Source organism: Phalacrocorax aristotelis, unplaced genomic scaffold, assembly GCF_949628215.1.
Source record: "Phalacrocorax aristotelis unplaced genomic scaffold, bGulAri2.1 scaffold_64, whole genome shotgun sequence".
In the NCBI taxonomy this organism is placed as follows: domain Eukaryota; kingdom Metazoa; phylum Chordata; class Aves; order Suliformes; family Phalacrocoracidae; genus Phalacrocorax; species Phalacrocorax aristotelis.
In genome coordinates this window covers 363,687-389,376 of record NW_027441142.1, presented here as the reverse complement: position 1 = coordinate 389,376, position 25,690 = coordinate 363,687, and the positions used below count along the sequence as shown (strand labels likewise).

General features: G+C 55.0%; 2 long non-coding RNA genes across 2 annotated transcripts; both read right to left on the bottom strand.

The window, feature by feature from the left end:
* Nucleotides 1–476: 476 nt before the first annotated feature.
* LOC142050944 (uncharacterized) lies at nucleotides 477–2,866 on the bottom strand. The gene is made up of 2 exons (XR_012658220.1): nucleotides 1,615–2,866; nucleotides 477–1,015 (listed from the first exon to the last, which is right to left on the bottom strand). It is a non-coding gene; the product is annotated as an uncharacterized LOC142050944 (long non-coding RNA).
* A 5,730-nt stretch (nucleotides 2,867–8,596) lies between these two features.
* On the bottom strand, nucleotides 8,597–14,818 carry LOC142050942 (uncharacterized). The gene is made up of 3 exons (XR_012658218.1): nucleotides 14,242–14,818; nucleotides 9,250–10,974; nucleotides 8,597–9,043 (listed from the first exon to the last, which is right to left on the bottom strand). It is a non-coding gene; the product is annotated as an uncharacterized LOC142050942 (long non-coding RNA).
* Between the last annotated feature and the right edge of the window lie 10,872 nt (nucleotides 14,819–25,690).

The following is a 25,690-nucleotide window of genomic DNA, read 5'->3' as shown; positions in this document are numbered from 1 at the left end:
CTTTGCTGCGGGTCAAGTCAGATGCTCTCTGTAAGAGCGAGTCAGGGTAAAGGCAGCAGCAGATTTCTTTTCTGCTCATTTTAACAAAGGCTGGACGGAGCCCATAGAGGAAGGCACTACGCGTCTTGCTGGGTTTGTTTCCCTGCCTTCTCGTAAGCTGTCGCGGAAACTTGCACGAGGAAAGCCTGTGCAAGCTGATGATGACAGCCACACACGGTTGAAGAGGGAGCAGATGGTGAGAGCAGAGGTACGCGCTCAGGCTGTGCGCTGGAAGCTAATGCTAATGCTGCAAAATAAAGAGTGGATTTTCTTTTTTGGGTTTAGGTGAGCGCTAAACATGACATGTGCGTATGCGCGTGTGTCTCTCGCAGGTTTTTGTCATACACCCCACCCTCCCACCCCAAAAAAACAACCCACACATGCCACGCGTTAAACAGTGGTTTTCCATTGTACTTAGACGTGCTTACATAGGTGTGTTGGTTTGTTACTTTTTTTAATGCAGAAACAGCAATACGATAGATTTAATACAGCTAGCAGTTAGACGGGTGTAGCTTTAGAGCGTCGGCTGTTTACAAAGCAACTGCACACCTTCTTTAACTCACAGTTTAAACAAATGAACTTGCAGTGCATCACACGTGCTTTGTACAGTCACGTTCCACACGGCAGGTCAGATGCTTCACCCTGCCTTGTCCTTGTTCCCCCGACTCCGACGGGACCGCCGAGGCCATCCTGGGGACAGCGCCGCTTTCTAGCAGCTGGGTTGCTTGCCTGGACGCCCCACAGACAAACAATCATTTCCCCACTGAACCTCTTCTCAAATATTTTCCTACCCCTGCAGGCCCCACGTCCTTTGGTTCATATTTCCTTTTTTCCGGGCTTTATGCACAGGACCGATGATTTCCAGAAATAGAAACAGAGGCTGATTCAGTCCAGGCTAAACATTCTCTGACCTAAACCAAACTGCCTTCGAAGAGATAGCTGTACTGTGGGCACCACCTCGGGAACAGAAGTTGCCCTGTCATAAAAAAAAAAAAAAAAAAGAAGGAAAACAAGGCATTTCAGGCTGAGGAGGCTGAACGGTGTGCTGGGGGCGGTGGGGAGTTGGAAAGAAACAGTTCAGACGATCAGAGCGAGCTTAGCGTTGCAAAGCGTGCCATTATTTTTAATTTGGCAGTCAGAAGAAAATAGATTCCGACACTGATTTCCTGTGTGCTGCGGGAGTTCTCGCCTCAGCATTCCTGTGCACCATTTTACTTTTGTGTCCCGTCTGCTTTGCTTTTGCGCTGTAGCTCTCCGGTTCTAGCTACGCTTCCCACCACCCCCGTTACTCTTTGACAAGCCCAGCTCTCACTGCGCTTCCCTTCCCGTATGCGCGTGCAGGGAAAAGCCCGCGCGTCTGCCACTACAGGACACGCTCTGGGAGGCAGGAGAGATGACGACGCTCCCTGACAGAGGACACAGCTGAGGGGCGGTCCGCCGGGGCTGGGGAGATGGCAGCACCTTCCCTCAGCTGCCCCATCCGAGCACGGGTGCAGGTGAGCACTGAGGAGAGACAAGCAGGCAGGAGCCGCAGAGCGAGAGAGAAAATAAAATTCACGGGTGGGTGCTACTTACGTCTCATTTTTAGCGCAAGGGATGAATTCTCAGCACATTCTTGGAGCTGCCCCTTTGGGACTCATGGAGAAGAGGGAGGTTGGCCACGCGGTGCAGCCCAGCTCTGCTTCCCCTAAATGGTTTTACTGTTCAGGTGTTGCCCTAATCTGGCCGGTACCCCTGCAAAGAGTTTGGGATTTCTGCTGCCTCTCCGGGCCAGCCGCAGACCCTGACTTCATCGCAGCGAATGACCCTGCACTCCTCAGAGCGGTTGCCGAGTCACATCCCGCTGCCTTCCCTGCAGAACTGGAGACCCTTTTTCAGCCCTTGCCCCCTCTTCTCTCAGCTCGTTGCCCATCCCTTTTTCAGGGCCAGCACCGATCCCGCCTCCAGCTCGCCCTGTCTCCACCTGCGAGCGCCCAACAGGAGCTAAATGTCTCCTCAAGGACGCACGGAAGAGACGCGCAGGCAACCCAGCACAGACCCCCTGCAAACATCTTCTTTCCATTTTCTTTCCTCTCCTGACACGAAGAGATGACTTAGGAAAAGCGTACTGCTCGCATTTCACCTGCACTGCTTCTACTTTCACTTTCGCTCTCCTTGGCAGTAATTAATAGCGGTGGTTGGGGAGGGCTGGGGCATTCCCCCAAAGCGGCTGCAGTTACATCCGGGCGGTTGTGGCACTCCATTAGCTTTGTCATTTTAAATCTAAATCTTCTGGAATTGTTAGTTCTCGTCAGGAATCACCCGCACCTGCAAATTTTCTTAATGCCTACGCTTGAACCCAGCCACTGTTTAACAGCTCACCTTTATTTCTGTTCATTTAAGAATCTAAAGCTTCGTTTACTGCTTGGGTTGGAAGCAGGAGCTGTCGCTGCCTCTGAACTTTCTAACAGCCCTGTTACAATTTCAGTATTACCCACTCCCAATTTAGCTTTCCAGTTCAATTTTCATTGTAGATTCTAAAACTGTCCTTATTTTGTTTCTGATCAGGAGTCATTAATGCCTGCAGTTGATGTAATAACGGCTGTATTTAGATTGAGCTATTAATGACTCGCAACTCTATTTATGGCATAAAAAAGGACTGCCTTTATTTTTTTTTTAATTACAGATTAGGAATAATGACTGCCTGGTTTGCTCAGTAATAGGTGCGATTAAATTTAGTCACGACTCCTCCCTAAATAAAATGTATTTATTTGCACTCTAACAATTTAACCTTCCCTTTACCGGCCAGGGGCACCGACAAGTGCCCGTGCGTACCTCCGCTCCCCCTGCGCCGGCTCCCCAGGGAACAGCCTCTTACCCTGACCAGAGCCTGCAGCGGCCCGTTGTCGTCCCAGCTCCTCGCCCTCGAGAAAGCGGCCGCCTGAAGCGGCGGCAGATCCGCTGCTGCCCAAAGGGGACGGAAATGGCGCGGGGTAAATGATAATATGAAATGATAAATGAATGAAATGATCTCACAAGGGGGAAGAAAACCAGCAAAGCAAAAAACAAACCCCAAACAGAACACCATACCACTAAACCGTCTCACCGCCCCCTCAGCGCCCGAAACAACATCCCGGGAGAAAAAAAGCAAAGCAGGCCACAAGGGACCTTTCTAGTACAGATGCTGCCAAAGAGTGCCAAGCTCTGGAATCCTTACCTCAGGCAACGCCTCCGCTTCTCTAAACGCCAGAGCACGCCTGCCCGGGGGGCTGAGACAGCCCCAAAGCTGCGACCGCCCGAGGGAACACGGGAGCACCGACGGCAGAGAAGCCCAGGGGCAGCAAGAGCTGCCCGAGCCCCGGCTGGGGCTCTTCGACCCCCGGGCCCCGCCCCCGCCCTTCCCACAGCGCCCCGCAAAAGGGGCGGGCCGAGCCCCCCCGAGGGATGAAGGCTCGCAGGGTGGCAGCAGAGAGCAAAGTGCACCGCACAGCACCAAAGTGGGTGGGTGGGGCCAGGTGGGTCGGACATCAGACGGCCCGCCTGCCCATCGCCGGGGGCAGGGCCCGTTGCTAAGAGCGTGGCGAGGGGTATCAGGACCGCCCTCAACGGGCTATCGCAAGGGGTCAACACCTGTCGCTAGGGGCTGTGCCTACACGGTTCCGGCCCCCACGGTGACGTCACCACGTAGCGTGCGGGGGGTCACTAAGTGGCGTGGAGAAGTGAGCGCGGCAAAATGTCGCTACAGCCCGTGCACGGCTGCTGGCTGCAGTACCGCAGTTTGGTCGCACGGTGGCAGCAGAGAGCTAAAAGGTCGCCACTGCGCATGCGCGGCTGCCCACCTGCGGTACGAGGGTTTGGGCGCTCGGTGGAAGTAGGGGGCAGAAAATAAAGCGCCACCGCGCATACGGAACTGCCTGGCTGCAGTACCGGCATCTGCTTGCACGGTGGGAGCAGCGACCAGAGGAAAACTTCAGCCTGGGGAACGGGCAGCTTCCCGTCTGCAGTACCCGGTTTTGATCGACCGGTGACTGCCGCGATCGGGTAAGGGGCGGGTGGAAATCTCTACCAGGGTAGCGCAGCTCCCGCCTGCAGTCCCGGGGTTCGGTCGCTTGGTGGAAGCAGCGAGCAGAATACAAAGGGTGGCCACTGCGCATGCGCGGCTGCCCACCTGCAGTACCGCGGTCTGATCGCACGGTGGCAGCAGAGAGCAGAAAGGCGGCACTGCGCATGCGCGGCTGCCCACCTGCAGTACCGCGGTCTGATCGCACGGTGGCAGCAGAGAGCAGAAAAGGCGCCACTGCGCATGCGCGGCTGCCCACCTGCAGTACCGCGGTTTGGTCGATCGGTGGCAGCAGAGAGCAAAAAGGCCCACTGCGCATGCGCGGCTGTCCACCTGCAGTACTGCTGTTTGATCGCACGGTGGCAGCAGAGAGCATGCAGAGACGCCACTGCGCATGCGCGGCTACCCACCTGCAGTACCGCGGTCTGATCGCACGGTGGCAGCAGAGAGCAAAAGGGCGCCACTGCGCATGCGCAGCCGCCCACCTGCAGTACCGCGGTTTGGTCGCACGGTGGCACCAGAGAGCAAAAAGGCCCACTGCGCATGCGCGGCCCCCCACATGCAGTACCCGGGTTTGATCGCACGGTGGCAGCAGAGAGCAAAAAGGCGCCACTGCGCATGCGCAGCCCCCCCCGTGCTGTTCCGTGGTTCGGTCGCACGGTGGCAGCAGAGAGCAGAAAGAGGCGCCACTGCGCATGCGCGGCTGCTCACCTGCAGTACCCGGGCTTGATCGCACGGTGGCAGCAGCGACCAGCAGAAAAGGCGCCACAGCGCATGCGCGGCTGCCCACCTGCAGTACCCGGGCTTGATCGCACGGTGGCAGCAGAGAGTAGAAAAGGCGCCACTGCGCATGCGCGGCTGCCCACCTGCACTACGAGGGCTTGGGCGGTCGGTGGAAGTAGGGGCAGAAAGTAAAGCGCCACAGTGCATACAGAACTGCCTGGCTGCAGTACCGGCATCTGCTTGCACGGTGGCAGCAGCGACCAGCGGAAAACCTTCACCGTCGGGAACGGGCGGCTGCCCGTCTGCAGTACCCGGTTTTGATCGCTCGGTGACTGCCGCGAGCAGGGTAGCGCAGCTCCCCCCCGTGCTGTTCCGCGGTCTGGTCGCTCGGTGGCAGCAGAGAGCAGAAAGAGGCGCCACTGCGCATGCGCGGCTGCCCACCTGCAGTACCCCGGTCTGGTCGCACGGTGGTAGCAGAGAGCACAAAGGCGCCACTGCGCATGCGCGGCCGCCCACATGCAGTACCGCGGTTTGATCGCAAGGTGGCAGCAGCGAGCACAAAAGGCGCTACTGCGCATGCGCGCCTGCCCACATGCAGTACCGCGGTCTGATCGCACGGTGGCAGCAGAGAGCAGAAAGAGGCGCCACTGCGCATGCGCGGCTGCCCACCTGCAGTACCGCGGTTTGATCGCACGGTGGCAGCAGAGAGCAAAAAGGCGCCACTGCGCATGCGCGGCTGCTCACCTGCAGTACCGCGGTCTGATCGCACGGTGGCAGCAGAGAGCAGAAAGAGGCGCCACTGCGCATGCGCGGCTGCCCACCTGCAGTACCGCGGTTTGATCGCTCGGTGGCAGCAGCGAGCACAAAAAGGCGCCACTGCGCATGCGCGGCTGCCCACCTGCACTGCGAGCGTTTGGGCGGTCGGTGGAAGCAGGGGCAGAAAGTAAAGCGCCACTGTGCATACGGAGCTGCCTGGCTGCAGTACCGGCATCTGCTTGCACGGTGGCAGCAGCGACCAGCGAAAAAACTTCACCCTCGGGAACGGGCGGCTGCCCGTCTGCAGTACCCGGTTTTGAGCGCTCGGTGACTGCCGCGAGCAGGGTAGCGCAGCTGGCCCCCCGTGCTGTTCCGCGGTTCGGTCGCTCGGTGGCAGCAGCGAGCAGTGACACATCGTCGCCACTGCGCATGCGTCTGTTCCGGGTGCGGTACCGCACTTTGGCCGCACGGTGTCAGCAGGGTCCACCATCGCCACTCCGCATGCGCGATTCCCGGCTGCCGTAGCACAGCACGGCGGCAGCGGCACGACGTCCGTGACTCTTCTCTGGGGCAAGACCCGCGCCGGCTCTGGGTCACGTTCGCCGGGATAACGGAACTGTTACTGCGTGCGCAGAGCTCATGTTTCTCTGCACCTTCCCCACTCCCGCAGCCCCAGCAGTGTCAGTCGTTGCCTCCGCACCGCCCACCACCAAAGTGCCTCGAGCATTTTAGTCCTTCCGTCTCGACTGCTTTAAAAATCAGGTGGCCGTTACCGTCCTCCCTCCTGCCCCACTCACCCCCACCCCACGCCCTAGGGAGGAGAAGCAGCACAAACGACCTGGGGAGAAAGGTCCCCTTTCCCACCCCCCACCCCCCCGGAGTGAGCCCCATCAGTTGCTGTAGGCCTGCGGCATCAGGGCTGTGACAGGGAGAGCAGCAAGTCAACAGGTCCTAGAGGGTTAAAGAAGAAAATCAATCAGGGGAACACAGCTGCCCTTCCGAAGGCAGGCTGCCTGGGGTGAGGGGGGCAGCTGTGCGTCAGGGCACGGGGCAGCCAGGCAGACCAGGTGCCAGTGGCTGACCTGCAAAGGACTTGTGCGCTGCTGAGCCTTGGGCTTCGTTGGCTTGGCAGCGCCTCGCCTCGCCTCTGCACTGCCAGCACCCTGCTCTGCTCATCCTGCGTAAGCACAAGGCTTCAGCGAGCACAGAACAGGAGGCCAGGGAGAGGGAGGACGTCACCGGGGAAAAAAGAGTCATGCGGGGGGGCCATGTCAGGGGAAAGCGTTTGGGAGGGCACAGACACACGCAGAGGGAGGGCGGGGGAGGAGGCGGACACCGCTGGACAGGGGCATGTCTGGGCAGACACGCCACGGGGAACATGCATGGGGATGACTGACACCAGGGGGTCCCCCCCAGGATAATCCACAACGGGCAACTCACCTGGGCTAACCTGCAGCAGATGATCCGCTCCAGATAACTGACCCGCTCCGGCGAATCCATTCCAGAGAAGCCCCAGCAATGCCCCTCAAACTGCCGGTGTTTCACCCCAAATTTTCCCCAGTTTAGGGTTTTCGGTGGGTTTATTTAGTTTTGGTGATTTCCGGTTGGATGGTTTGGCTTTTTTTGTTGTTGTTCGGGTTACTTTGGTTTTGTCCGTTTGGGGTTTTTTTTTTTTTTTGCTTTTCCATAAGGTAAAAGTTGGGATTGCTTTTCCAAACGGTTCACTTCCGGGTTTTTTTCACCCTTTCCACAACATTGAAATTGGCGATTTTTTGCTTTTGTGCATGAGAATGGTTAGCAGGGTTCCGCCCCCCCACCCCCGCTTTTTTTACCCCCCTCCTTTCCAACTGCACAAACCCAGCAGGAGTGGGCTTTCCCAAGAGCCCCGAATTGTTTTCTTTCCCCCAAACCTGTTTGGGGTTTTTCACCCCCCATTGCAGACCCAGACTCAGGGGCTTTGGAGTGTGTGTCTGCCCTGGCAGCAGCTCCCAGGCTGCCTACGCAGCCCCAGAGGGGAAAGTCCCCATTTGGGGGAATCGGCCCCAAATCGGGATGGGAGAAGGAGAACGGGGAAGGGGCAGCATTTGAAAGCGCTTTTGTGCCTTCAGTTGATTGGGGGGTGGGCTGTGTGTCTAATTTTTAAATCTTCTCTATAAACATCTCTATCAACGTGGTTTCTTTGCATTTTAAAACCTTACATAGCATAGACATTTGCACTATGTGTCTACTTACACATCCTTACGGAGTACATCTATATTTTATATATACTATCTGTTTTACATTTACATACAACATCTGTTTAGACTTAGCTATTATATTTACACTTACACCTATTTAGGCTATTTACACTTACACAGAATATCTCTTTACACATACCTGTTTAGACTTCCATATTAACACGTACATAAAACAGCTATTTAGGCTAGCTATCTGCTTACTTACCCTTTGACACTTCAATCTTTTTCGACTTCTCTATTTAGACATCTACTTACAGTTATACCTCGGCTTATTTCACTCTATATAACCTCTATTTAGATTACACATCTACTTAGACTATGTAACACACACTAAGCGTAGATGCTCGCTCTAGTCAGACTTTCTTCTGCTTTGAATTCCTTCATCTATCCTTTTCACTTTAAACTCCTTTATTTTTTGATCTAGATATATAGACGGTCGAGTTACTTTTGTGTTTTAAAACCCTGCATCTCGATGCAGAATTTTTGTATCCCGAAATCCGTTATATAATATAGGAGAGATAAGTTCTTATCTCAAAATCCCTTTATGCATCTATAAATTAATATTACACATGTCAATATATATAAGAGGTTTTTGTAATAGCCCCCCTGAATTTTCAGGCATTTTGGGGCTGTAACCCCCCTTTTTGGGGGGGAACCCCTACATGACGCCCCCACTCACCTGTTCCTCTGACGCATTATCAGCTCCCCCAGTGACACCGGGGCACCCCACATGACATCATCACACCCCCCCCAGGACTCCCCCAATTTTATTCACCCCCAAGAAGGGCACTAAACAAGGGAACCTGCTCCAACCTGCAGCTCGTTACTTTAATAGTGCCATTTACAAAGGTACACGCACACCCCTCCCACACCCCCCAGAAAAGGGGGAGCTCTGCTAAAATCTAAAAGGTGGGGCAGCCCCCCAAACAGCTGCAGCCCCCCCAGCCCCTGTCCGCAGGCTGGCGGCTGCCCCACGGCAGAGCAGGAGCGTGCCAGAGGACGGTGTCACGTCTCTCTCGGGCTCCGCTCGGACATGTTCCCGCACTGGGACGGGCTCCCCGGGGTGACAAACAGCCCCGGTCCCTGGGGGCCCCGACTCTCCCCACCGGGCAGCCCTCGCGGCCGCACCTGCGGGGCACCCGCTGGAGACAGAGCCAGGAGCCTCCAGGCCGAGGGATGGCCCCTTACCTTCACCACGCTTAACGACCGGCAGGCATCTCTTGAGCATCACGAGACACTTAGACGACATCTGAAAAACAGAAATCCCAAACTATATTTCAGCACGTTAATAAAATAGCACAGAAGAAAATGGAGGAGCTCAGTCAGCATAAGGGGTAGGAAGGAAATTGAGCCGCAGCAAGATTCCAGGCAAACGGGTCACGTCAAAACACAACACATCCTTTAAAAGCTAGAGTGATTGGAACGCTTGAAAACGGTATTAAGACTAACCGATACCATTTTGAACAGATCCTTCGCGTAACACTGAACGCTCTGGCTGGTGCTGGAAAACGTCTCATCCCTTCCTTACGGCACCGCTGCGGGGAGATAACCCCGTGAGGCTGCGGGGCAAAGTTGTACCGGAACCGGAACCTCCGCTTACAGACCCACCGCAGCAGCTACAGCCCTCGCCCTGCCGCCGCACGTCTTGCTGCCTGGCTCCACGAAGCCTGAAGTGAAGCGTGTCAAACTTGAAAGAGTAACGTAAAAAATTAAGAATAAATCTCAGTAATTCACTTTGTGCTGAGAAGGCGGGCGCGTGTTTACGCGCATCCAATATGAGCGTCTAGGCTCTAAAAGCTTTCCATTTTCCTTCTGCGTTCATTCAACTCGCACAGCCGTTCACGCCCGCCATAAGATTATCTATCTCCAAAATACACAGCAGCAACGTGACTGGGGGGTTTTGGCGTGTTACGGAGTCGGGAGGGACGTCCGCCCGGCTGCCCCGCCCAAGAGATGCTGCTGAACTGCCAGGGAAACGCGCGTCGAAAGCGAGACTGAAATAAAGTACTTAAGAGCGCTCCCTCAAAATACCGGCAGGAAACACCCCCCCACAACATTCAGTCGCCCCTCATTAAATATTTACAACAAATACCTACCTGCTTAAGTACACCTAACAAATCGTACCCTACATCTGCTTGGCAGTTACAGCTGAAAGAGCGCAAGTCACGTCGTAAATCAGACGATGTTAGCTTTTTTTTAAACTTTCATTTATGACAGAAGAATCGGTGAGTGAAGAGATCCCCGATACAGTTTTACTTTTTTTGGGGGGGGAAAAAATAATACCACAACAAAAAACCACACAAATCAAATCCCCAGTGTTGCAATACACGGGGCTACCAAGAAGGACCGGCAGACCTGCTAATGCGTTCGGCTGTACCGAAGCATGCAGGCGAACCGCATTTTATGGTATCTCGACTGTTACAACTGAGAACCCAAGCACTACCAATGCCATCAACCTTTGGAGTATGTGCTGTGCTTGGATCTCCGCAAGGACCGTGGATTTTTTTGTCTTTAAAAAAAAGCAATACTTTGCAAGTCTTGTGCTGATGAGTTCTGCTGACAAAGACACTGTCTCTAAGATGCACTCTGATGGCAAGTTCATAGAATGCAACCTCACTGAATAAGAAATATCTCAATTTTTCAAAATCTCTTCCTAACAAAAGTCACACTGTGGGGCTTTCAGATGGGTCAGATTATGCATCCTTTCACAACAAGAAACACACCAGCTAACCAGGATATTCTTGCAGTGGCCAGGTGCCTCTTCATCATGTAAAAAAGGAAAAAAACCCAGAGCCAGCAATAAGTATCACACAGGTCAACACAGATCTCTTCCAGAGCACCCCCCTCATCAAAACGAACATGCCCATCGGCTCACCTGCTCTGCACAGATTCCAGCATCACACCCCGCTTCCGTCATCGCTTGTGGCACCAAACGTATCAACACACAGTAAACTACCGTTACGCTCGTGAGAAATCACCGCCCCGTGACTTCCTCATTACTACCCAGCTCACTTCTAATGCTCATACGCCGTTCCAAAGACGGCCCACGTGTTACCTACAAAACTGAAGAGCTCGACGACGGACCACAGCATTCTCTGGTCTTAGATGCTGGCCGCTGCCCCACCTTCTCAGACCTCTCATAGGCGTGTGGCAGCAGCACTCCGAGCCTGCCAGCGGCACCTGCAAAAAGCCAAGCGAAAAGGCACCTCCTGAGATGCTGCCCGATGCCACAGCCTGCCCGCACCGATCCCCGTCTCGCACCCCTTTCCCTCGACAGCCTCCCACCCGGCCTACGTCACTTGCAGCTGAACACGGCACCTCGCCCGCCGTCCGTAACACCCAAACGACACGCGTTGCTTATAACTTCACCAGCAACACAACACCTCAGAAAAGAGCTGCTACTTCAGCCCACCAATCACCACTCGCCTTGCTCGACTTGCCTCCTTTGCTCATTGCTACGCTACTTCAAAACCAAAACAAAAGACAAACGCAAGGAGCAATGGAGTCATAGAGGCATCGGTCACATCTTCCCTCTATATACACCACGCACCGACTCACCCGCTTACATCGGTCCCCTCAGTTCCCCTCCGTCGCCCTGCACGACTCGTCCCTCGGCATCTCCAAAACCAATACGAAACAAGTCGCCTGGTTGCACAGCAGTACCTTAACTGTTCCTGAACACCGACTATAACCTGCCATTAAAAACAAACATATGACATCAAACATGAAGCCCTACGCACGTACAAGCTTGAACACCCTGCAGAGGTAATCTGCTCAGCTGAACTCTAGCTGCCTCTCCCAGATAGCCACGGTCACGGCCTCCGAGCCCACAAAACGTCACGGTGATTACGGTCCTTGCCTGCTGAGGAGGGCCACTCCATCCGAGATGACGGTACCACCTTTCCCCCAACAGCCTTAGCACAGCAACAGATGAACCCTAAGCTCTCATCGCTGTGCCACCTACCCGACTCTACACGGCCAGCAAGGCGGCTCCGAGCCAAACTCACAAAACGCACACACCAACGCTATGAGAAACACTACAAACTGCGCGCCTCCAAGACGAGAGAACGCTCTCGGCAAACACAGAGACAACTGGACGGAAGAGCTCGTCCAGCAACAAGACCTGCAGAACCCTGACAGGGATGCAAGGAGGCCCTAACGAGATCCAAAATGATTAGAAGAGCGTCAGGGCCCGTGACAAGAAGTTCCTCTCAAAACTGAGAGGGAGGAGGCACAAGAAGCCCAGCTACAAGACCTAAGAACGTAAGGATGCAGGGAAGAAATCACGCTCCCTGAAAACAGACAGCGACAGAGCAGAGCTGTTCACGCATCTGGGAACGACGCCGCAGACGACAACTGCCCAGAAACTCCTCAAACATCAGAGCGATCCACGCTTTAAACTGTAACGCAAAAAGAAGCACCCGATGGGCGCCGGCCCCACAATTAGAACCTTGCCAGCCCCTAGGGATAGCGCTGTGCTCCTGAGAGCAAAGAGAACAAAGTCACCAGCCCCATGCGCCCCCTCACTGCGACCCAGCTCGCCTGAAATGCTCCTCAAATAGCCTTCGGTCGCATCTTCCCTTTAATCCCGCACACGGACCCGCTGCCTTAGTGTGCTCTACTCAGCTCTGCTCTGTCACCCTGCACAGCTCCATCTTCATCCTCTGCAAGAACAGCATGATAGAACAAGTCACCTGGACGCACAGCAACAGCTTAACCATTCCACAGGTCTTGCTTCCACGTAGGAATACCATCTAGAGCCCAACTACTGCATGCCATTAAAGGAAATACCTTCAATCAAATGTTAAGCCCCACGCACGTACAAGCTTGAACAGCTGAGAGGTGCCCTCTGCTCAGCTAGCACTCTAGCTGCCTCTCCCAGGCAGCTACGGTCATCCCCTCGGCACCCACAAAACACCCCGGAAATTACCATCCTCGCCCGCTGCCAACAGCCACTCGCTCCGACGAGGGTTGTACGGGCGTTGCCAAAACAGTCTACGCATATTAACATTAACCATATACTCTTATTGCTATTCTTTCCTCCGCTCTACCATTGCTACACCCCCAGGCGGAGCAGCTCTGACACAGGCATCGACATGCACGGACCGACACCGCTCACAAATACTACAAGCGACGCGATCGAGGCACCTAAGAAAACTCTCACCGAGACGACGGACTTCCGGCCCAGAGATGCCACCGGGCGAGAAGATCTATACGGCAGCGAGGAAGAAGCTATAGCATCCGCAGAGAAGTCACGTACCATCATCACCTGCAATAAAACCATATACCCACAACTAGGACGACGTACGAGCGACAAGCCACTCTTAAAGACCTCAGAACGTTCAGGTGCAGGGAACAGGTCCCAGAAAAGGGCTCTGCGTATTCAGACTGCTCTTCAGCAGCAGTATTGAGGCCGCCTTAATCACCGCTGCAAAAAGATGACCTTCTATAAAGGTCTAATATTTCAGACACAAGACAAATCTATGCAGTAGACTTAAAATGCGAGAAAGGAAGCTCTCGGTTACCGTTATGCCGATGAGCCAGGGCTTGCAAAACCCTCAATATTGCTACCTAGGTGCCTGCTCAGCACGGAGAACAACAGACACATCGAGACCCGAGTACAGTAAGGAACAAAGACAGACTACAAAATCCACACAACAGCACAAGCACAGGCAGGAACTCCCCTGCCTGGCAGATGCTTCTGTTTTGCAGAAAGGACACCACAACCTCTCTCGGCCCAAACGTGTCCGGTCTCTGAACGGTACCCTCCGCTGATTTTACAACCCCTGCCTGCCCCACCTGCGCTTCCCCCAACCGACCGGCCACCCGCACAAAGACCGCATCGGCCCCTCAGCTTCCCTTCCAAATCTGGGGGCTCAAAAGCCATCCTTTAAAAAGGCCACACAGGCTACGTAGGATGGGGCTGCGGTCACACGGATACTCTTCATCTCCAAACGTGCGGTGCCATCACTCAGCATCGCACCACTCAACGCCAGCCACTTCCGCAACAACAGCCTCCTCGGAAGCGCCGTGAACTTCCGCTCCCCCACGCTCTAATGAGGCTGGATGTCGTGGCCGCCACCACCTACGGTGCCTAGAGAACCAGAGAGACAAGGCGACCCCTGCGCCTGGAAGCGGCCGCCCGCTCACAAACAATTCCACACCTCAAAAATAACAGCTGCTACGGCTCCCTGTTCATCGCTCACCTTGCCCAACGAGCTCGGGGCAGACATCCCGCTTTGCATATAGTTTTGTGAGTCCCTTCATTAACTAGTCACATAGGTGCTCACACTGCACGACCCCTCCGTTGTCACGTGCTGACCTACCTTCTCACGATGCTCTGTTCGCCCCCTCCCTTCCGTGTCCGGCTCCCTACCGCGCATCTGCACCAACAGCCACATTCCAGACTCATCCTTTCCCCTACCGTGCCAACACGGCTCCGCTCACCTCCCAATCCGTGCCTCCCGGGTCAGTGGCCACGTCAGGTGCCTGCTCGCATTCTCGGTCCGTCCCCGATGGCTGGGGAACCGTCACCTTCAATGCCGGGCCCACTTCTGGGGAAATACGGAGAGGCACACAGATGTTGGACACTGCTTTCCAAAAGCAAGAGCTCACCACGCAAAACAAACTAACAAATCCTTTTGACCGACTTGTTCGGCAACACAGAGACCCCAAAGGCAGAAATCCCAGACGAGTGACCTCACAGCCCGCCCCGTCACAGCACACGACGCCATCTGCTCGCCTTTGCCGTCACGCCTCGCTCGACTGTCCTGCTTAACCCTCGACCTGTTACTTAAACTGCAAGAAAAAGTCAAACCACGCAACACACAAAAATCACAGTTCGTGTCAGATGACTCAAGCACAGGCGGACACCGATAGGGCAAATGCCAAAAGCAATACGGGAAGCAAACAGGCGTGGCTGGTGTAGCGACACACTCTCCTTTTGTAGGTAACTCACTCCTGAGCGACTCCATGAACAGCCGCGTGGAGAACCTCTCGGCAGACAGCACGCTCGAGTGGCCGTGCTGACACATACGGGGAAGGAGACTGGGCTACCGGAGGCTGCTTGCACACAGAACACGACCATTAGCTAACACTTAAACACCCCTTTCCCAACCATTCCCCGGTACCAAGACTTCAAAAACCCCTCCTCTCCTCCTGAACTGTCAGGGAAGGAACCTCACTCCTTCCCGACAGCTCCTGCCCTGTATTTGCACCCCTAAAGCCCCTCTGTCAGCCGCTCCTCGGGAGCCGCCCTTCCCACCTCTGCCCCGCGTTCTGCGAGCACCTCCCACCTTCCGGCTTCCCGCAGACTCCGTGCTCTCTACAGGCCCACAAAATAACAGAAGCCCTGATGCTTATAATCTACAAGGGACCTGCCGCAAGCTGCAAAGGTTCTCGGGACAACGTGGTACTCTGCGGGCGATCGGGAAAGGCGACGAGCAGTCCCGTACACCGACACACACTATGCGTTACGTCCCTGCTGCTTTCTGAAGGAAGGCTAGAGCTCCATATACAGATGTGTACAACACACTCACCCTAACCCCTACCGCAGCATCTCACCATCAGTCCTATTGAGAGATAACGTCAACAACTTGCAGAACACAGGCAAAACTGGTGGAAAAAATATAAGGTTCTACCTTCAGTCAAGTCAAAATTCCTGGAAAACAAGACAAAACAAACAAAAAACCTACCACACACAAAAAAACCCAACAAACCACAAACAAAAAAACCCCCACAAAACCAAATAATCCAAAACACACTATTAGACCATCTTGCTACCCCTGAACACCCAACACAAACTTACTGACCCAAGGGAAAACAAAAGCTCGTACAAGTGTACTTCCTAATATATATCTGCTGCTCAACTTTGACTGCTCCTTAATCTCTTACCTCAACCAGAAACCTCCCCATCTCTGAATGTCAAAACACACCTACCCAAAGAGCTTAGCTCAAAACCTGCAACCAACTCAAGGAACAGTACCAGAGAAGCCCAGGAGCAGAATGAGCCTCCTGAAAAAAGGCTGGGGCTCATCTACCCCAGCGGAATGGCAAAGCAGAACGAAATCTTTTAAGAACCCCTTCTCAAAAAATATCTCTGGTTATAAAGTAAATCATTTATTGTAAAGCCATCAACCATTCGGAGTCACCTCAACGCTCTCTCTCGCTCAGTCCCTTAACAGAACTAGATCAGTCTCAAAGGACAAAAAACACGAAAAGAAACGTGGAAATACACAAGCGTATCGGGAACCGTATGAAGCAGCTAAATTAACACCTCAGTAGCTGGGGCAAAACTAAATTGTAAAGGACAACAAAAAAACACCCCAGGAGACACATGGATTAAAACAGATGAAGGCTCTCTCTTCTCGCAGAAGCTCAAGAAGAGACCTGAGCCAACGGTACACAGCTCTGGGGTATCGGATACCAAAAAGAAACATACTCGAGACAGAAAACAGACTGCTGTGGAGCACAAAGGTGGCTTTGGCAAAGGTTCTGCCAGGACAAGAGTCACAGTTACATGGAACGGACAGCGGCCGGCAGGGGAAACGCCGTCGGCGTGGAGGGGCCAGCGGGGGAAATGCCGCCCTCAGCTAACGCTGCGCTATCAAGCCTTAAGCGAAAACTGCAGAGTAGTTACAGGAGACGGGCATAAGATGGATGCTGAATATCACTTGATGGTCACAAAATCTCATGGGGATGGGCACCACGTAGCCTCACGGACACCCCTTAGACCCAAACGCTTAACGAAAGACGCTTCTTGCCAAAACACAAGCTCGACGAGGAAAAGCCAAAGCTGATGCGGGGGCAACTACTAAAATCTCAGTACGTGAGCAGGCATTACTTAAGATGGTGCGGTGGTTCTGCTGGGTCCGTCCAACCTGAGCAACGGGTTCTAACGCCTGTCCAGCAGCGTCCATGATCTCTCTCACGGCCTCCCACATCAGAAACCTCCCCTGCCCAGGACCGCGTTTTGCATGTTCCACCCCTCCCCATCCCCGCAATGAAAATCAAACACAACAAATAAGCAGTCTACTTCATCTTCTTGGCCTCCAAAAGAAGCTTCCTTCCTCTGCTGAGCGTCGACACCAACATCCTCGTGCCGTTCCTCAAAAGCAAGCTGGTCCTTGGGTGCCCGTACTGCCAAAAGAAGACAAAACGATTATGCTCTTATAACGAGCTCCATCATCCTCTCCTCCTTCAGGAAATCGAGTCCCGATTGCTACATACCAGAAGTTTGTGCAGTAGATGGCCGAGGCCAGCCCCGTAAATGAAGCACTCTGTGACCCTGCTTTCTCTTTTGGCCACAGCACCCGCCACTGGGGAGCCCCAAACCCCTTCGTGACTCCCTACGAAAACCAGATACAACTAGTTCAAAACATCTGGCAGGTGAGAGATGACCGACAAACACGTACAGCCCACCTTACCCTCAAACCAGCCAGAGAGCTGACTTCCTCCCCCACTGAACTCTCATCTTCGACAAATTCACCAAACAGAACAATGTTTACACTGAACAGAACAAAACCCTTACCCTCTGACACTCTGAAACGGGTTTGTGCACCCACAAAATATATATATTCATGCTACCGACCCACGTACCACACTTCCTCAGGGTCAGCCCCACAAAGACAGGAGAACGCCCAATGCTCTCTCCATGGATACCCCGATGCTCCGCTCCCTTCTTTGCTGCTCCTGTCACGGGAAAACGCTGGGAATAAAAAAAGGTTCAGAGAAGCAAAACAATAAACAATAGGGAGAGGGACCAGCGCAAAGGAATAGAGAGAGGAAGAGACGAACAGGAACGACAGACAACCCCATCCTGAGCACAGCCTCTGGGAGAGGGAAAGAGGAAACAGCAACCGTTATTACCGCAGATCAACCCTGACCAAAGCCTCCTTCCACAGGGGCTTCTGGACACACTGCTCCTTCCCCGCGCTACTGCTACGGGCCCCTGCGCCGAGGGGGAATCCAGTGCAGGCAGAGAGAGGCAGAGAAAAGTAGCCACAGGCTACAGGACAGAGAGAGGGAGGACTGAAAAGACAGGGAGGCAGGGAGCCACTCAGAGCGAGATGGAGAAAGAAGGTGCGGGGGGGCGCAAAAAAAAAAAAAAAAACAACAAACAAAAAAAAATTTTGCAGCAGGTAAGGAAAGAGACGGGGCCGGGGGAGAGACAGGGAGGGCCCAGGACGCACAAGAGAGGCAACGGGGCCCCACTGGCCCAGGACTCACCGCGACTCTCGCTCTCAGCGCTGCTGGCACAATTTAGCCGTTCAGATGCTTCTTTCCCCTCCTCTCCTCCCTGCCTCTTCTGCAGCTCCAGACTCTAGGCCGTCCTCCACCTGAAGAGAATACGTGGGTGTCTTACAGCTCTTACCAGATGAGGCTTCCTCGGCACGTAGCCTAGCTCGCTCGTGCACTACACGCCCGTACCCAACTCCGGGTTACCGCGTACGGACCCTGCGGTGCACGTTGGTGGCCTGGCCCGGCCCGCTGCGGGCTATGAAGGGGGATCCTTCCTCCCTCACCTGCAGGGACAGGCTCTCTCTTGCCTGCAGCAGGAAGGCAGCTGGCAGCCAGAGCGCCTTCAGTTTCTTCTGCTTTACCTTTCGTTGGCGTCTCCAGCTTCAGCCGAGGCAGCTCCTCTCCACAGCCAGGAAGGGCTCTGTGTGTCCCTTTTCACCCCGGCGCCGCGAGGATGGCAAAGCCGGGCAGAGAGAAGCCACGCAAGCCTGAGACGGCCGCAGTCGACGGCGTCCCCGGGGGAAGGACAGACAACCACGTCCTCAGCACGGTCTCTGGGAGAGGGAAAGAAGAAACAGCGACCGTCATTACCGTCGATCGACCCTGACCAAAGCCTCTCCTTGCGCAGGGGCTTCCGGACACACCGCCCCTTCCCCGCGCTACTGCTAAGGGCCCCTGCGCCGAGGGGGAATCCAGTGCGCTTGAGGGCCGGCTCGCTGCCTTCACGACAGGGCCTGGGGGCGGCCAAGGGCTACGCAGCACGCTTCAGGGGAGGTGCCGGAGCTGGGGGCAGGCGCACGGGGCAAGGGGGGGCCAGGGGAGGCTGAGCGGGAGCTCCGGCGAGCCGGGGAGGCGGCCATCATCTGTGCCCTGGGCAGGGGGAAAAGGTCCTCCTCCTTTCCCTCTTCCCTTCTGTCAGCTCCCGGGGAACTCACCGCTTCTCGGGGAGCGGCCGCACCCGCAAGCCCCCAGAAATCAACACGAATCCAACCCCAAAAATACACCGCGCCTACCGTACGCGCCACGGCCGCCCGGCACCCGAGCGCCAGAAGACCGCGCCTCCCGCCACGCCCCGGCGAACCACGTGACAGCGCCGGCAGCCACTGCGCCAGGACTACACCTCCCAGCACGCTCTGCGCCACAACACGGCCGCCCGGCCACCCGGCAGGCGCACCACCACAGCTCCCGGCACGCCGCCAGCCCGCCCTCCCCGCTCTCGGACCCTGCGGGCCACCGTCCCGGCCGCCGATGCACCCGGAAGCCCCACCGAGCCCTCAGCACAGCCTCGCTCTCCCCACCGCCCGCTCCGACCCGGCGCTGCCCCGCCGCAGCCCTCCTCGGGGCTTGACCCGGGACGCAGCGCTCCACCACCCAGCCCCCGCTCACCTCCTCCCTCGCTACAGTCGCAGCCCGCTGACGCTCGGCCACAGCTCCGCTCCGCCCTCGGCTCACACTGGCCCCCCGGAGCCGGGCACCACCCCTTTTCCAGGGAGGAGCCGGCACCGTCAGCCCCACCGCCCGCACCTGGGGCTCCTCCATCCAGACCCCGCCCACAGCTGAGGCGCAGCAGCAACGGGGGGCCCCCTCCCCTCACCCCCACAGTGCACCACCTCCTCCCCTGGGCTCCATCACAGCCCCTTGCCCCACGCAAAGGCAGCGCAAACGCAGCCCTGAGGGCAAACGAGAGGGCAGGTGTTTGTGCAGGCGCGCACGTAACAAGTCCCAGGAGCCATTCGTGGGTCAGGGTCCCCAACGCTCCCCCCCTGCCCCAAGGCCACCTCGGCCGCCGTTGCCACAGCCGCACGGAGCTGGTGTTGGCTGCGATAGTGCTCATTTTCGCCACAGTAGCTAGGAAGGGATACGTTTTGGATTTATGCTCAAAACACCATTAATAATGTAGAGATGTTTTGGTTCTTGCTGAGCACTGCTTCCACAGTCAGGGCCTCTTCTGGTTCTCTCAGTGCCCCACCAGCAAGTAGGCTGGGAGAGGACACAGCTGGGAAAGCTTTCCCAGCTAACTGACCAAAGGGATATTCCATACCATTTGACATCATGCTCAGCACACGCAGCTGGGGGAAGAAGGGGGAGTCCTTGGGGGCTACGGCATTTCTCTTCCTAAGTAACCGTTACACATGACAGAGCCCTGCTTTCCCAGAAACAGCTCAACACCTGCCCGCCGAAAAGGAGGAGCGAATTAATTCCTTGCTTTGCTTCCACGCACAGCTTTTGCTTTACCTATTAAACCGTCTTGATCTCAACCCATGATTTTTCTCACTTTTACCCTTCCAGCTCTCTCCCCCAGCCCACTGAGGGTGGAGCGAGCAAGCAGCTCCCTGGTGCAGAGTTGCCAGCTGAGGCTAAGCCACGGCACGCGCTTGTCCCGGTTTGGCAGGGAACGGACCGTCCGTCGCCTGGCTCCTGGAGCGACGGGCTGCTGGGCAGAGGGGGAGGCCACCAAAGGTGAGGAGCAGGGCACAGGACAGTAGGAGGAGAGAAGAGCAGCATCCGGCTGGACGGGGGCGGGGGGGGCGTGTGTGCGTGTAGTGAGAAGGCACGAGGCAGGGAACAGGACGGCCAGAGGAGGACAGGGAGCCTGACGGAGGTGGAGATAAAAGCAGCAGAGAGAGGGGAAGAGCAGGACACAGACCAACAAAGAAGGATGAGGAGCAGGCTGGAGACGCACAAAGAACCTGGGGCAGGCAGCACGACAGCGAGGGAGGAAAGAAGAACAGGGGCAGGAAGCTGGACCGAGCGAGATGGAGACAGACAAGATAAGCGACAAGAACAGGGCAGAAAGGGAAGAATGAAGCCACGGGGACAGGGAGCCGAGACAGCCAACGACGGAGGGAAGGGGCCGGGGAGGGAACACCACAAAACAAACCACGGGGCTACGTGGTACAGAGCATGAGAAGGCAGAGAATTAACAATTAGGGACAGGGAGCCAGAAAAACAACAAAAAAAACACCAAAACAAAGGGAGATGGAGAGCAAAAGGAATCGCAATGCGTACAGAGAGAAGAGAGAAACAATTCTAAAAGAGGGTCACGGGGAAGCCAGAGACAGCAAGATGGAGAAAGGACAGAAGCTACAGGCTACAGGGCAGAGAGGGAAGAATTAATGAATAGACGCAGAGAGCTGGGCAGAAAGAGGTGGAGAAAGGCTGAAGATCACACGGCCAACAGGGAAGAGAGAAGAGAGGGAGGAATTTTAAAAACAGGGGCAAGAAGCCAGAGAGAGGGAGAGAGAGGCAACAATAAATGGGGACAAGCCACAGGGCAGTGAGGAGGGAATCGATGAATAAGAACAGCAGACCAAAGAGAACACAACGTAGAATGGAAAAAAGGAACAGCGGCCTACAGGGAAGGAGGAATTAAAGATCAGGCACTGGGAGGCAGACAGAGACAAACGAAGAAACAAGTGGGAAAAAAAAAAACCAAAAACACAACAACAGCAACGGGCTACAAAGACAGAGAGAGGGAAGAAAGAAAACATAGCAGCAAGGAGCTGCACAGAGAGAGATGAGGACAAACAAATAGCACGGGTCTACGTGACAGAGAACGTGGAATTAGAACACAGAGAGAGGGAGCCGGACAGAGAGAGAGGCCGAGAGAAACATCTAGACGGGCTACAGCGGGCAGAGGCAGGAATTAAAACCTAGGGACAGGGAGCTGGACAGAGAGAGACGGAGATCACAGGGAACAGCGGCGGGTGCAGGAAGAACAGGAATTCATGAACAGGGAAAGGGAGCTGGACAGAGAAGAACTCAGAAAGGCAAGAACAGTAGCAGGGTACAGAGCAGACGAATTAAAAAGCGCGGCGGGAGCGTTGAGGCAGACAGAGAGATTAAGAAAAAAGCCACGGGCTACGTGGCAAAGCAGGAGGAATTCAGAAACGGGGATGGCAACCAAGGGAGAGTGAGCTGCTGAAGGATAACGGGCATTCAAAGTGAGGGACGGGGAGCTGGGAAAAGCGAGGCAGAGAAAAACAGAATCACAGAGAGAATCAAACAAAGCCAAAAAAGAAGAAACTGAACAACAGGAACAGGTGTAACCAAAGCGATGAACTCAACCAACCAGAGACGGTGTTCCATTACGGGAACATGGAGCGTACGAATCGGCGTATCCGTCGATCTGCATTTTAGTCCCTAGGCGATCGTTAATGTCAACAGAACAACAGACAACGTGCTTCTGTCAGAAAAGGATGACAAAACGCGGTTTCGTGGAGCGGACTGAGAAAACTAGCCAAGAAGGTAAAAAGGTAATTCCGGCAGGGGGAGATCACGACCACCGACTCACAGACCACCACCGACCCAAGTAATACCACCTACTCAGAAGAGAACAACGGAAGAGGACAACCGAGCCTGCGCAGCGATTTACATACGGAACGAGCAAGTTTGTACCAATCAGCAGACAGGGCAATAATGAATATATATGAATACGTAAAATTTTGATCTACAAATTGTACAGGAAAGGTACGTGAGGTACGCACGCCAGGAGGAGCGATCCCCCGTGCATCCGGCGCCGTGAATAAAGAATGCCTGCTCTTTAATACTAAATTGGCGTTGAGGAGTCGTTTCCGATTTTACCGCGTTTTTCGGTAACACAGGGAGTCAGACCAAGAGGGCCAGAGAAAGACAAAATACCGACAGGCTACAGGACAGAGCAGGAGGAATAAAAAAACGGAGCCAGAGCCAGGCAGAGAGAGGCGGAGATAGAAAAAGGAGCCACAGGCTACAGGACAGAGAAAGGGAGGACTGAAAAAGACGGGGAGGCAGGGAGCCACTCAGAGCGAGATGGAGAAAGAAGGTGCGGGGGGGGCCCAAAAGAAAAAATAAAATTTTGCAGCAGGTAAGGAAAGAGAGGGGGCCGGGGGAGAGACAGGGAGGGCCCAGGACGCACAAGAGAGGCAACGGGGCCCCACTGGCCCAGGACTCACCGCGACTCTCGCTCTCAGCGCTGCTGGCACAATTTAGCCGTTCAGATGCTTCTTTCCCCTTCTCTCCTCCCTGCCTCTTCTGCAGCTCCAGACTCTAGGCCGTCCTCCACCTGAAGAGAACACATGGGTGTCTTACAGCTCTTACGAGATGAGGCTTCCTCGGCACGTAGCCTAGCTCGCTCGTGCTGGAGCTGGGAGCAGGCGCACTGGGCAAGGGGGGCCAGGGGAGGCTGAGGGGGAGCTCTGGTGAGGTGGAGAGTCGGCCATCTTCTGCACCCTGGGCAGGGGGAAAAGGTCATCATCCTCCTCCTCCTTTCCCTCTTCCCTTCTATCAGCTCCCGAGTAACTCCTAGGGCTGCCCTCACCCACTCGCCTTTAGCATACCAGAAGCCTGCCTCGGCGGGTCGTTTGAAGCTTCCCATCCCACCAGCCCCAGTAGTGCAGGCACGCAAGGAGACACCCCTGCACCCACCAAAGGCGCTCGCTCACCTCGCCGGCAGCCCTAGGCCTCACCCGACACAGGGAATCGTGTCCGACACACCACCACGCTGCAGCAGGAGCGGAGGAGGCCTTTCCTTACCAGGAAGCAGCAACGAGCACGGCGGCATCACCTCGCAGGCACCGCAGCATCGCAGGGCTGTTACCTGCGGAGAGAGCAATGGGGATCACAGGGACGCCACCGCGCGTGCGCGGCTCCCGGGCTCAGTACCCAATTCTGGTCGCTGGGCAGCAGCATTATCTGAATTACTCTTCTCGATTAATACCATCCAGAAACCGTAACTTGGCTGCATCCACAGAGCTTCTATTCCTCTGCACCTTTCCCCCTCGCAGCCCCAGCAGCACCATTCATTGCCTCTGCACCAAACAGCAAAGCGTCTCGAGCATTTGTCCTTTCCTCTCGACCGCTTAAAAACGTCTGGTGCTTGCTACTGTCCATGCCACTGCCCCCCGCATGCCCGAGGGAGGAGAAGCAGCACAGCAAACCTGGGGAACAAGGTTGGGTTCCCCACCCCCGCAGAATAAGCCCCAGGAACTGCTGGTAGGCATGTGGCATCAGGGTTGTGATAGGGTTTTGTTTTGGTTTTCTTTTTTTCCCCGCCTTCTTTACATAATGTAATAATTGGGGTTGCTTTTCCAAACTACTGAGTTCTGTGGGGACTTTTTGTGCTTTTACCCTACAAAAAATGGTCATTTTCACTTTCGGTTTTGTGCATGAGAATGGTTGGTGGGTGCTTTTAGGTGGTTGTTCCTTCCCCACCACCACCCTTTTTTTCCTTTCCAGCTGCACAAATCCAGCTGGAGTTGGCTTTCCCAGAAGCCCCAAGTTGTTTTCTTTCCACCAGAATTCTTTCTGTTTTTTCACCCCCCATTGCAGACCCAGAGTAAGGGGTTTGAGGTATTTTTGTGCCCAGGCAGCAGCTCCCAGGCTGCATAAGCAGCCCCACAGGGGGAAGTCCCCGTTTGAGGGAATCGGCCCCAAATTGGGATGGGAAAGTGAAGAGAAGGAGAAAAAACCCTGAATAACCTGAAAAAGAACACCTACTCCAGCCCACCAAGCACCAGTCACCTTGCCTGACTCACCTCCAGGGCCCAGATCACGCTCGGCTCATCGCTTAGCACCCTCGGATCACAAAAAAAAAAAAGAGTAAAACCCATAATGGAGCCCTATAGCCATCAGTCACATCTTCCCTCCAGTACTACACAGACTCACCTTCTTACAGCGCTCCCCTGGGCCCTCCTCCATTGCCCTGCACGACTCATCCATCTGCACCTGGAAAAACAGCGTTACTGAACAAGTCACCTGGAGGCACAGCAACAGCTTAACCATTCCACAGCTCTTGTGCCCACGTAGGAATACCGTCTAGAGCCCAACTACAGCCTGCCGTTAAAGGAAATGCATTAAATCAAACGTTAAGCCCTCGCACGTACAAGCCGGAACAGCAAAAACACGGCACGCTCGCGCACCCAGGGCGCAGCCCGACGGAGGTCCACGCGCACCTCGCCGGTTTGATGCGGAGCCACCCAGCATCCCTGCGAGCACAGCTGCAGGCGCAACAGCAGTTTCACCTACACCCATCTCGGCACGCAGCGCTTCTGAAGCTTTAAGCTGAAAGCCCTACCTTGACGCTTGGCCACACTAGAAGCGAGCCGTAGCTAGAACTCCACAGAAACACAGCAACACAAATTGCGCACCCACAGCGGCGACAGCTTCGCAGCTATTTAGACCTGGAACAACAGAGAAAAGTAAAACAGCTTCATCACCCGCACAGGAAAAGCGGCAGACGGAGACAAAGGGTCAGCATTCATAGCCCTTACAGAACACAGGCGTTCTCTCTCCTTCCATTCCTAAACCCATCTCTTAGGTCTAAATATCGCAGCCCTGCTGTGGCAATAGCGAGAGCAGGGAACAAGAGCCCTGCCGCCGGCCGTTTGTGCGGCAGGACACAAAAACAGAGGGACATGTTTTGCCACGCACAACCCTGAATCTCCTGAAAATTTATGTTTACTAAAAATAGCCATTGGGAACATATTCCCAAAAACATTCGGCAATAAAACTTTTATGTGTTTGACACCCGCACATTTTTTGGGAACTTGCTATTTGCTTCCTGGTTTTGCTGGTCTTCCCTCAGAAGTTCTACCTGCAGCCAAGTTATTCATTCCTACCCGCCCGACCGGTTCAAGCATTCACCTTCCTGGTATTACCAGCACATTGACACAGGCGA